The sequence below is a fragment of the Diceros bicornis genome, chromosome 41, assembly GCF_020826845.1.
Source record: "Diceros bicornis minor isolate mBicDic1 chromosome 41, mDicBic1.mat.cur, whole genome shotgun sequence".
Lineage (NCBI taxonomy): Eukaryota > Metazoa > Chordata > Mammalia > Perissodactyla > Rhinocerotidae > Diceros > Diceros bicornis.
Window position 1 is genome coordinate 1,506,898 of NC_080780.1, and position 12,051 is coordinate 1,518,948.

At 47.8% G+C, this 12,051-nt stretch overlaps 2 protein-coding genes across 5 annotated transcripts in view; one reads left to right on the plus strand and one right to left on the minus strand.

The window, feature by feature from the left end:
* Positions 1-12,051, plus strand: part of OGDH (oxoglutarate dehydrogenase) — a 385,968-nt gene that overhangs the window by 152,481 nt on the left and 221,436 nt on the right. The gene's annotated exons all lie outside the window — the stretch shown is intronic.
* The window catches only part of NUDCD3 (NudC domain containing 3), an 85,568-nt gene that overhangs the window by 30,726 nt on the left and 42,791 nt on the right, over positions 1-12,051 (minus strand). The window lies entirely within an intron of this gene.

Here is a 12,051-nt window from a genome sequence, read left to right on the forward strand (position 1 = left end):
TCCCAACAATATGTAGACACGTTATCATCAAGAGAAAAACAGCCCTCCCTAAGAACGCGTCGACAGGAGACAGAGACCCAACCCGTGGCCCCCACGACCAGGCAGCTCCCTTGTGGCTACGCCAGCCTGCTTGCATCCTGACCCCCCAAAATAGGGCCTAGGGAGACGGCCACAGCAGGACGGGGTGGCCAGGCCCCATGTCCACGTCCCAGACCCACACGCTTTCTCCCAACTCTAGCACCCACTGCAGCTTTAAAGCTCACATTTGACAGACGTGCTTGAATGTGTGGAGAATACCTCCAACCCACACCAGGTACCAGGAGGGAGGATGAGGGGGCTCACCCCTCACTGCACAGCTTTCTCTCTATGGCCTTTAAACTGTGTGTGTGTGACCTACTTAAATAACCAAAGTTCCGGAAACACATAAATAAAACACCCCCACACAAAATAAAGGCCAACCTGGCCTGGCACCTTGCGGGGATCAGGAAATAACCCTGAGGATCCTTCAAAGTGAGAGGACAGCTACTTTCCAAACATGTGGCTGAGCCCTTATGGCTGGTGCCCACGTGGCCCCTAGGACCAGGACGGGCAGCAGACAATGGGAGACACCACAGGCCACACCTCCTCAAGGGGCCACCCTCCACCCTGCAGGTGGCTGTCCTGAGGGAAGTCCCCCAGAGCTGGGTGCTCACGGAGGAGCTCTGATCTCTCAGCATCTCGGGGTGGGCAGCTCTCCAGGTGCTCGGCCTGGCTCACCCTACATGGACCTGCAGCACCCTCCCAACGGAGCCAGGAAAGTCACTCCTAGCACAGCTCAGCATGCTGTTGGGGGCTTTTTTAACGCTCTGAATCCACATTCTCTTTAAATAAGTTGATTATTTCCAGCTGACAGTGTGTAAAAATAAGCCTCCTGTCATGTGCAGGTGCTCTGGGCCCCGCCCTCGCCTCTCCACCCCTGTCCAGTCAGTCGGCAGCCGCACCCCTGCTGCCAGTGAGCACTGGGGGCGGGCAGGGTGTGGAGGGGGTAGAAGGAGGAGTGTGAGTCAGCAGCCAGGGTGCAGCCTGTGGAGGGGGGCCTCACGCCTGATGAGCCAGATTAGCCCAGACAAAGGGTTCTGACCGTGTTAAAGGAAAGCCAGAATGGACTCGTGTGCCTGGGGCTGCGGGCGGCCAGGCCCTGCATCTACACCCGAAGCACTGGCCTCACCTGCACAGGTGTGAGCTGGCTCAGGCCTGCCCCTCCCTCTCTCCCTCCATGCCCCTGCACAGCCAAGGGAACCAGAGGGCCTCTTTCCTTTCCTGGGTTTAGAACAGCAAGTACGAGAGGTGGTGGGTAAAAGAGGCCACAGCCCCAACAGAAAGGCTTTTGTGCAGAAGGCTAGAGCCCGCATGGGGAATGGTTTATAACTCAGGGGCAGCAGCGGCCGCCCTTGAGCCCCTTCCCAGTTCTGGGAGTGGAGGTGGCTCCCCTGTGTGCAGACAGTGATTCCAAAGCAGAGATGCTGGCCGGCGCTTGCCAGACCCCCAGAGCCAGAAAAGGAGCCACTTCCACCCTGAGGACATCCTGCCTCCAAACACTCTCATTTGCCCCTCAGGATATACAGCAAAGGCCACCTCCTCTGCATGCCTCAGACAACACCCTCTCATTCTCAGGGTACCCAGGTATGAGAGCTCTGGCCACACCACCCTACCAACTGCAGACTCCCTAGGGCTTGTGCACGCATGAGCATATGCGTGCTGTGTGATTTGAGCATGTGTGTGGTGCATTGTGAGCGTGCATGGTGTGTGCATGTGTGCACACAGGTGTGTAGTGTGTACAAGGCAGTTAATAGACGGTGGTTCATTCTCTCTCCCTTCAGAGACCATCTCCATCTCTCTAACTAATTTCCTTCTCTTCTCACTGATCTCACATCCCACACCTGGACAGGAGCCACAGCCGGTGGGAATATGGTGATTTTTCTTCTGGGTTTCTGTATTTTCCAAAATATATAAAATGAGCATTATTATAACACTTAACCACACTCGGAGGCCCAAGTCCCTGAGTCAGAAGACTAGCACCAATTGTGCACTCCTAGAAGCAGGTCCACAGGCACCCTTCTCAGCACTGAGACGTGAGTGGTGGTGCCTGAACCCCCAGCCGCTGTGACTGGGAAGGCCGTGTCACACCACGTCATCACATTTCATCTCTGCAGCTTAGAAAGGGAAAGGTCAGCCTGAATCTTGTCCATCCACAGCAACCACCCCGACAGGCTTTGCACCATGCAGGCCTGCTGTCCTCACCAGCCACCTGACACCAGGAGAGGAGACCTCCCTTCCCAGCAGTGCCTTCCAGTCCACCTGCCCAGTCCCCTCTGGGGCTCCCCACCTGCAGGATCCTTTCTAGGTGCCCGCCTCTTCCCAGCTCCTCAGGCACTCATGCGCTGGGGTCAGCTCCCTCCACACCAGGACCAGGCAGTCCAGGCATTTCCCTGATGTTCACTGAAACGCCCCTGTGTCTACAGCACTTAAGGCTGACCCCACGTCACTGAGCACCAACCATACAACCTTGAGTAGGTCATGGCCTTCCATGCGCTGGTCCCGACTTTAAAGGGGAACATTGACAGCTCTGTCCCAAAAGGTGGCAGAGAAGAGTAAACAAGACAAACGTGTAAAACAGGGAAATGTTCAGTCCCCCTCAAGCTCAGTCACTGTCCTCTTCCTGCTCTGTCACTGTCCACCTCATGCTCAGTCACTACCCTCTTCAGTGCTTTCCCATCTAGTCAGATAAGTCTGATTACGGACACAAGACTCACTGGGCGACTTTTATGAATAAAGGATGATTCTTGATCCTCTGGGGCATTTAGAAAGACAAGTTGTGCATCCCGCCTAATAAATCTACACTCTTACCCTTGAGTTTCTTTTTTCTATGCCTGCTATATCATCGGTTTAGCATCTACAACCCCTCAGTCTCCACAGACAGTAGCAGGCCTGCCCCACCGACAGGACCAGAGCCCCTGGAGAGGCAGCCAGGCCAGGTTGGCCTGAGTTATACCCCCGCCACACCCCCGAGTGAGAACACCATTCAGGATGAGGAAGGTCCCAGGAAAGGGACACACGAGCCCCCAAGGGGCTACTATTGGCCCAATATGGGACAATTTGAGCATCAAAAAGAATAATGTCCACCATGGACTGAAACGTGATATATTTAAAGATCCATGAGCTCATAAAACAAACCTTGATTGGTCACCTTTGGTGACAAGAGTACAACTCAATCTGAAAAGTAATAAATAAAACGGTTCTGCAGGAACCAGAATTTCAGAAAAGCCAAGTCTCTCTACAAGGAGTCCAGATAATAAATGAAGAAGGTACAACAGAACGAGAAAATCGCCATTTTGTAACCTACAATGGAAACATGAGTCTGGGCAGCATTCCTCAATGGCTGCTGAGTGCTAGGTGAAAGGCTGATAGGGAGTCTGCCCACGGAAGGATCCGGAACATCACTAATGTCCTCAATAGCTAGATACTAGGCACCTCCTGGGAGGGCCCCACCTTTGCAGTAATCCTCCCTCAACACTGGGTCTTAAATCCATTCCATACCACAGGTCTAACCACGAGTCTATAAAGAGCCCGAGGGGCAGAGAACATGTTCATCAAAATCATGAACACACGACCAGCCAAGTCCAAAACTTGGGAAATCATAATAGACGAAGTTCCAAGTTTTTTTATAAACAAATGGCATGAGATAAAAACAGAGAAGAGGAATTATTCTAAATTAAGAGACTGAGAAGACATAGCAACCAAATGCAATGTCTGGACCTGCTGGAACGCTAATCTGAAAAACCAACTGTAAAAAAGCATTTGAAACAATCAGGAAAAAGCGAACACAGATTAGGCATTAGATGATTATAAGGAATTATGCATTTCTAAGTTATGATAATCACATTAAGTCCTTATTTTTTACTGAAGTATGTATGGATGAAATTTCATGATTTCTGGGATTTGTCCTATCAAAAACAAAAAAAAAAAGTCTGGGGCTAGGGAGAGAGATGAAACAAGAATCACGGAATGTTGTTAAGTGAGGCATCAGGGGGAAAGTTTCGCAGGCATTCATTATGCTATTCCCTCCCTTTCGTGTAATTTTGAAAACCTGAAGGATATGTCTTGGCTAGGACAACTCCTAGGTCAACCTAGGAGTTCAGCTGCTGGCTTCAGAGGGGTAAAAGAAAGTATCCCACCTTGAGAGACAATGTAAACTGATTTCCAAGCGCTGCCCCAGTTCACACGCACCAGCAGTGTAGGCGGGGTCCTACCTGGCACCGCCAGACTTTCTAAAGTTTTGCCAATTAAACATACGTAAGAACAGTATCTCAGTGCAGCCTTGATTCACATTTCTCTGCATATTAATGTTTATTGGCATATATGCCTCATTTCTATGAAATCTCTGCCACGGCTTTTGTCTGCGCTTCCCCTGGTTTGTAGAAGTTCTCCATAAATTTTTGATAAGAACTCTGTTGGGGGCCGGCCCGGTGGCACAGTGGTGAAGTTTGCACGCTCCACTCTGGCAGCCTGGGGTCCACTGGTTCGGATCCTGGGTGCGGACCTACACACTGCTCATCAAGCCATGCTGAGGCAGTGTCCCACATAGAAGAACTAGAAGGACCTACAACTAGGATCTACAACTATGTACTGGGGCTTTAGGGAGAAAAAAAAACTTTAAGAAAAAAAGAACTCTGTTGATTTCACAGTTGACTAATGCCTTGTCCAGGTTTATAAGCTGTCTTCATATTTTCTTCAAGATGCTTGAGTAGCACAAGCTCTGTCACTGGAATCATAGCCTGGTCTTCACAGCTCCTCCCACCCCGAGGTCTGAAGGGAGTCAGCCTATTTTCTACCAAGAATACCCACTTCTAATTTTTCAGTTTCTACTCTGAGTTACTATGCCCTTTGCATCGAACCCTGGTTTCCTTATGTAGTCTCTTCTCTCGATCAGTCACACCAGTAGTGTGTCTAAATATGAGAAAGTCCAGCTGAGGAGCACAGAACGGCCAGCTGGGGACAGGATGGGCCTGTGGTCACCGTGTGCGCTGGCCCAGCTACTCTGGGAACAGCAAGGGTGCCGGGAGCCTTCCAGTCCTCAGCACCCACTCACTCCACCAGGAGACTGTCCACCACTGCACTGTCAGGAAGGCTCGATTTAACAAAAAATTCTTACAAGTATGTTCTTATAACAAGAAAATTTGCTTTTAATATTTTAAAATTAATTTTGTAGTACAGTTAAAAATACTAGATGATTCTATATTTACCTCAAATACATGAGGTAAGGTATTTGGAGTCTCTCATAATATGCCCATGAATAATCTGCTAGGTTTCAATGTAAATTTAGAGAATACCTTTGACAATCTGTATCAAATAGTCAGCCAACATAAACACATCAATATTTACTATAAACTGTTCTAATTAACTAAAAATGGAAGTTTGTTATAGTGAGACTTTTTCTTAAATCATGTTAATTATTTTAACAAGGGAAAGAGGCATTCCAATTTTTTACAAGTATATAAATGTGAAATACACATTTTAAAACAAAAATTAATCTACTCCACAAATATGTCGATTTAAGAACAATGAATTCTTAGTTTTTAACTCAATTTTATTTTCCTAGTCATCCAAAATCAGAAAAGTTATGATCATCTTTACTATTTCAGTTCCCAACACACTACCCAATTGAGAAATAATTAGACCAGGGAAAACAGCACTCAAACCTCCAGTACCTACATATCAGAGGGGACACACCCAGCAACATAGCCGTCTGTCTACACATCTGCATCAGAAGCAGAGAGCCTATGGTGGCAGGAGGTCCAGTTAGGGGATGAAAGGGAAACCAAAATAACCACCAAGTGCTACTACCCCCAACTCAGCATGGATGCAGACCAGAAGCCACATCTCAGCTCTTATCCCTTCGTCAGCGCCGCCTTCGTTAGCACTGCCTGTTCCTGACAGCAACTTCCCCAAAGAGCCGGCAATTCTTCCACGATGTAAACTCACCCCCAGTTTACATCTAGCCTCTCAATCTCCTCTCAAAATCATAGCCATGCAGCTTCCACCAATTCTGGATGGTCCTCACCCAGTCCTAATCAAGACCCTCCCACCCCACCCCATCCCCAGTCCTAATCAAGACCCCTCCCTCCACCTCACCCCCAGGCCTAATCAAGACACCCCACCTCACCACACACACAGTCCTAATCAAGACCACCACCCCAGCCCACCCCCAGCCCTAATCAAGAGCCCCCGTCCCACCCCCAGTCCTAATCAAGAGCCCCCCATCCCACCCCACCCCATCCCCAGGCCTAATCAATACCCCCAACCCCACCCCACCCCCAGTCCTAATCAAGACCCCCACCCTACACCCTCACTTTGACAGATCCACCTTATAGCAAACTTGTGATTCTCAACAAGTTCTAGCCTTACCACCTCCCTCTGAGAGGCTGTCAGAGCTTTGGAGGTGATGCTGTCCCTCACGAGGTGAGCAATACTCAGCTGTGTCTTATCGACAGGTCACTGTGGTGGTTTCTGGGGCTTCCACATGCAAGCACGTGACGTGCACATGTGACACATATGTCAGGACATAGCAGGTTGGCTCTGAACCCCCCATCTGGTCTCCTATTTCTGATCATGATGTCAGATTACAAAACATCCTTAATAAGTAAAGTTCGTGGTCCTGCTTCAGGTGGACCAGGGCTTTATGAACACAAAATACCACCTCAGAGAAAAGCATGTGTTACTTTCACTAAAAGTAAAAACAGAAACGCTAGGAGAGAAGGAAACCTGGAGGGCTGGGGAAGGGGAGGTGGGGTTTCCCTCTATTCAGGTAGAGAAGGCGGTGACGGCGGCAGGACTGGCGGGCAGAGTGCCTCTGTCCTGGCGACAAGACAAATTGATTAATGACGTCCTGCTTCAGAGTTCACAGCCCAATCAGGGAAATGTGTGTGCCCAAGATGAAAGGAGTAACGTGCTAGCTGTCAGCGGCCAGGCTGCCCTGAACTGGCAAGCACTGAGGGACTTCGGAAGGGGAGGCATTTGGGCAGGAAGAACGTGGAAACACTAAGGCAAGGGAGCACTGAGGCCAAAAATGCGAGGAGATACAGGAATCAGGGGAGACAAGGCCAGGTCACTGGGGAGCCCAGAGAGCTGCGAAAAGGTGATTCACCAACAAGTTTTGAGCCACAAAAGAAAGACCTTGAGACAGAATGGAGAAGACTGATTTTTTTCAAAGATGAATCTGCTAAGGTACGGTTTCTTTTGTTGTATTCTGAAAGTGTTTTAGTGAGATATTGCCCTAAATACTATAGGTCAGGGGTTGGCAAATTACAGCCCAGCGCGTTTTGTAAATAAAATTTTACTGGGACACAGCCACGGTAATCCATTTACGAAGCGTCTCCAGCTGCTTTTGGTTCTAGGCCATGCGGCCTACAAAGCCTGAAATATTAACCTGCTGGCCCTTCAAATTATCTTATGTAGTTTTGGAATTTGGAGGTAGAGTTTTTTTGTTTTTGGCATTTTTGAAAAATCATTCTAAGTTAAAAAAAAAAAAACTTTCCAAAGGCATCAATTTTAATCAATAACAAAACATCCACAATGAAAGTGGCTCCCATGAGCAGGACATGGGACTAGGGAAGAAGCACAGGGCAAGTGGGGTCCTCATGTTCAGGTAAGGGGTAAATTCTGATCTCGTGAGGAAAACAGACATCACTAAGGAGGAGCACTCCTTCATTCCCAGTTGCTCTGTCCTGAGAAGGGGCAGCCAGGAAAAGCAGATGAGTAAGGGATTCAGGATCAGAAAACGTGGCTAGCTGCGACCACTCACCCTCTCTGGACTCCAGGTTCTTCATTTTCTACCACCTCCTGGGATTCTCAGGTAAGAATTCTGTGAAAGTGCATGCACAAAGTGCGCCAGGCAACTCATGCTCTCTCTGTGTGGTTTTATCCAGTGTATTCCTCCCATAAATCCTCCCCACTAATGAAGAGTGCAAATGCCTTTCATCCTGGAAGCCACCTGCTGTCCTCTGCTCTAAACACCTTCCCGATCCCCCCGACTGGACAATCTCCCTCACTGAGCGAGCTGGTATCACTCAGGCTTCAGGCCTGAATCTCTCCAGTCCAGACCACAGGAGAGATGAGGATGAGTCCAGGAAAGACAGAACAAAGGGAATTAAAATAGAGACCAAGGATGCCAAGAATCGCCAAGATAATTCTGAAGGAGAGAAAAACGAGCGTGGAGAACAGCCCCTGCAGATGTCAAGTGTGGCGCTGGCACTTGGGTAGCAAATGGCCAGCAGGGAGAACACCTAGTTCTGAACCAGACCCTCCCAGCGTGGACCAAGGTGCCACACAGGTGGGAAAGAATGGCTGCCCGACGCATGGTGCCGATGCACAGAACTAAACCTAAACGTGGAAAGCACACTTGTACTTTAAAGGTTTTATACAGAAATATCTCGTGAAAATTAATAAATGGAAACCTCATTTAAAATGGAGTCAGGAAGCCAGAAGGGAGAGCTCTCACACCCTACCACTCAATGTCAATTGCAGACCCAACAAGAAGAAATCTGTTTTGCTATGCCAGCAGGAGGAAGGAAGATTTTCTCCTTGCCCAGCAACAGCGCAGCCAATGAGCGACTGTCACAACTCTGCCAATGAAAGCCACCACTCTGAACTCCTAGTTTCCTCCAAGGGACTCTGTTTATAACAGCCTCTCCCAACTGCCCCTTCTCCTCTATAAAAGAACGTTCCTCTCCTTTGTTCTCTGGACTTGCCTACGGTTCACCATAGACTACTATGTCTCGAACTGCAATTCTTTGCTGTTCCCGAATAAACCCACTTTTGCTGGTAAAATAACTGACCATTTTATATTTAAGGTCAACAATCTTTATTTTATCCAGGTAGAGAAGTATTAACAAGACACCTTACATCACAGAGGAAAAGATCGATCATTTAAATTTAAATTAAATGTAAAACTTCTGTATGAGGAGGCCCCATAAGTTAAGTTAAAAGATAGGCCTCAGAGAGGAGGAAGATCTGCGACACACAATCAACAAAGAACCAGTATTTAGAATATATAAACAATTTCTACAAATCACTTACAAAAATAGGAAAGTCGATAAGGGATACAAAGAGGACATTCACAGAGGAGGAACGCAATTTCCATCGAAAACAGAGATGCACAGTCTCCTGAGTAACTGTGATCATGACCAAAACGATGAACTCGCCCATCAACAGACAAAAAGGAAAGTAAAACAGAGATCATCAGGGGGCAGGGAAGGGGAAGGTAACTTTCCATACACTGCTGTAAGCTGCACACCCTAGAACAGTGCTTTTCAGAGGGTGAGTCATAAAATCTATGTGTGGAACAGAATAGAACCCAAAATGGAATGGAAAATTGGAAGTTGTATTGCAGAGAAAAAGCCAGCACTGCTTCATGGAGCTGCCCCCACACCCATACTGTGTGTCTGAGAGGCACCACAGGACGCGCTTCTCACTGTTACTGAAAGTCACAGCCAAGAGAGTCTGAAAGCCACTGCCCAGAAGAACCTATCACAGACGCAGGAAAGGAGCTGAACCATGGTCAGGAGAGGGGTGACGGGGTTGGGAGGAGGCCACATTGCAGACAATCTAGCATCCAGTGGGGATTGAACAAACGACGGCAGGTTCAATCAGTGGTCCAGCATATGAGGGTGAGTAACTGGAAACACAGAGTTAAAAGAGGAAAAGCAGGGGTGGGGGCTGGGGGGTGGGCAGCCCAGTGGCATAGCGGTTAAGGTCATGCGCTCCGATTCAGTGGCCCGGGGTCTGCCAGTTCTGATTCTGGATGTGGACCTACGCACCGCTCATCAAGCCATGCTGAGGTGGCGTCCCACATAGAGCAACTAGAAGGATGTACAACTATGACACACAACTATCTACTGAGGCTTTGGGGAGAAAAAGGAGGAAGATTGGCAACACTTGTTAGCTCAGGGCCAATCTTCCTCAAAAAAAAAAAGGCATTAAAAGAGAAGTGGAAGGATACCACTGAGTGTTAACTGTGCAAGGGAAGGATGCACACCCATCATCACAGGAAAGAGACAGAAAGAAACTGGGGGCTCATGGCCAACCAATCACAAAGGTGGGAACACATGATCTACTGGCAACACCTCTTCCAGAACACATCACGCTAGGACACAGAATTCATCTGTTACAAGGATTTGCTAACCACATCACAAGTGAGCTCAGCCACTGCCACTTTTGGTTTCTAAATACCATCCTCCAACAAAGCAATGAGGCCCCTTGGAGAACAGCTGATTCTAGGGCTGGAACAGAAAATACAAGACAAGCTGGAGCATCTTGTAGTGCCAGAAAGTAGAAAGTGCTCAAAAAAACCACAGGATACAGAATGTCAAAAGGACATAGGAGCCAACTGGAGAGCTCCCAACGGGCAGAGCTGAGGCGATATGAGCAGCTGAACAAATAATGCAGTACTGGATTACAACTACTGAATAAAACACCACCCATGGTCCACACTGACACAGATGAACGACTGAACAAATAATACCCATGGTCCACACTGATACAGACGAACGACTGAATAAATAAAGAAACAAATAAGAACAGACAAATTCTCCTTACAGAAGAATTCCAACTAATAAACAGGAGGAATGGGGGAAATGGGAAATCAGCACTGGAACCTCACAGTCGTAACTGCTGGTCCTGACAGTAACTGCTGACGCTGACAGTAGTGGTGAGACTGTAAGGGGACACAGGACATTTGCATAACCTCAAAGTATCCCCCAAATATTTATCAATTATGCTCGTGGTTTTAACCTATGTTGAGAACTTAACAAATTCTTAGAAACTCCTTTGTCATCCTAGGAGGTGGAGATGGACTCAGTGACCAGTGAACAAGAAGAGAAAGGGACAGCAGTAACATGAGGTAGAGACACTGTGGACTAACCCTTAGCCAGGTGATCAAGTTAACAGCACAGTATTAAGTCCTGTTCATAACACGGACCCCTGATCTGGTGTGATGGGAGGGGCACGTCACCTCTGTGGTCTTCATCTCAAAATCCATAGCCATGGTCTAATCATGAGAAAACACCAGATAAATCCAAACTGAGGGACATTCTACAACACGCCTGACCTCTTCAAAAGTGTGATGGTCACAAAAACAAAAAAGACTAAGAAACCGTCACAGACTGAAGGTGACTAAAGAGACACGATAACAACATGCAAGGTAGTGTCTTGGACTGGATTCTGGAACAGAAAAGGGACAGCAGTTAGTGGGGGAGAAAGAGAAAAATCCAAAAAAGCCTGCAATTTAGTTCATTAGACAAGTGCACTATGCAAACATTAGGAGCTGGAGGGCGGAGTCCACCCATAGGCTTACCTCTTCAGCAAAGAAACAGGCTCCTCGTTCAAGCTATCCCAGAACTGAATCCTAGCCTTCACTGGTGCTGTGTTATCTGAGCAAATTCCTCAATCTCTTTAAAGCCTCCATTTCCTCATCTGTAAAACGGGCAGAACAATGGTCCTAACTCACAGGGCTGCTGAGAGACTCACATCCAACAATACTGACAAGACCCTACACACTACTGCATGCACAGCAGCTCCCTCCAGATGTGAGGTTGTTAATACAGAGCTGTTCAGTTTCCTGCCCTTGATACTGAACCAAAGCCCCAGGCAAAAAGTTTTGGCATCATTTTCAATTCAAGATTACTGTATTTACTCCTTTTCCTCCCCATCTCCCATATTTCCCCAGTCCCACCAATTTTGAAAAGCAAATAAAAGGGCTTTTTCCCTCTGCATAATTTCCCTGCAAGCTGCCATTGTTCACAGCACTTAATATAGCAAATTCTTGCAATGTTTTCCCATTTGCTTTATCTAGAGAGTTGTGATTTACTGTTCCTGCTGTTTTGGGGGGCGAAAATGTTAGCGATTGAGCAAGAGAGCTTTCCACAAATATCGAGGTATGTTCGCACAACAGTCAGTAAGGGGAGGGCACCACAGTGCTGGCTTGCTAACTTTGCTCATGGTGTGGCAACGACGGAC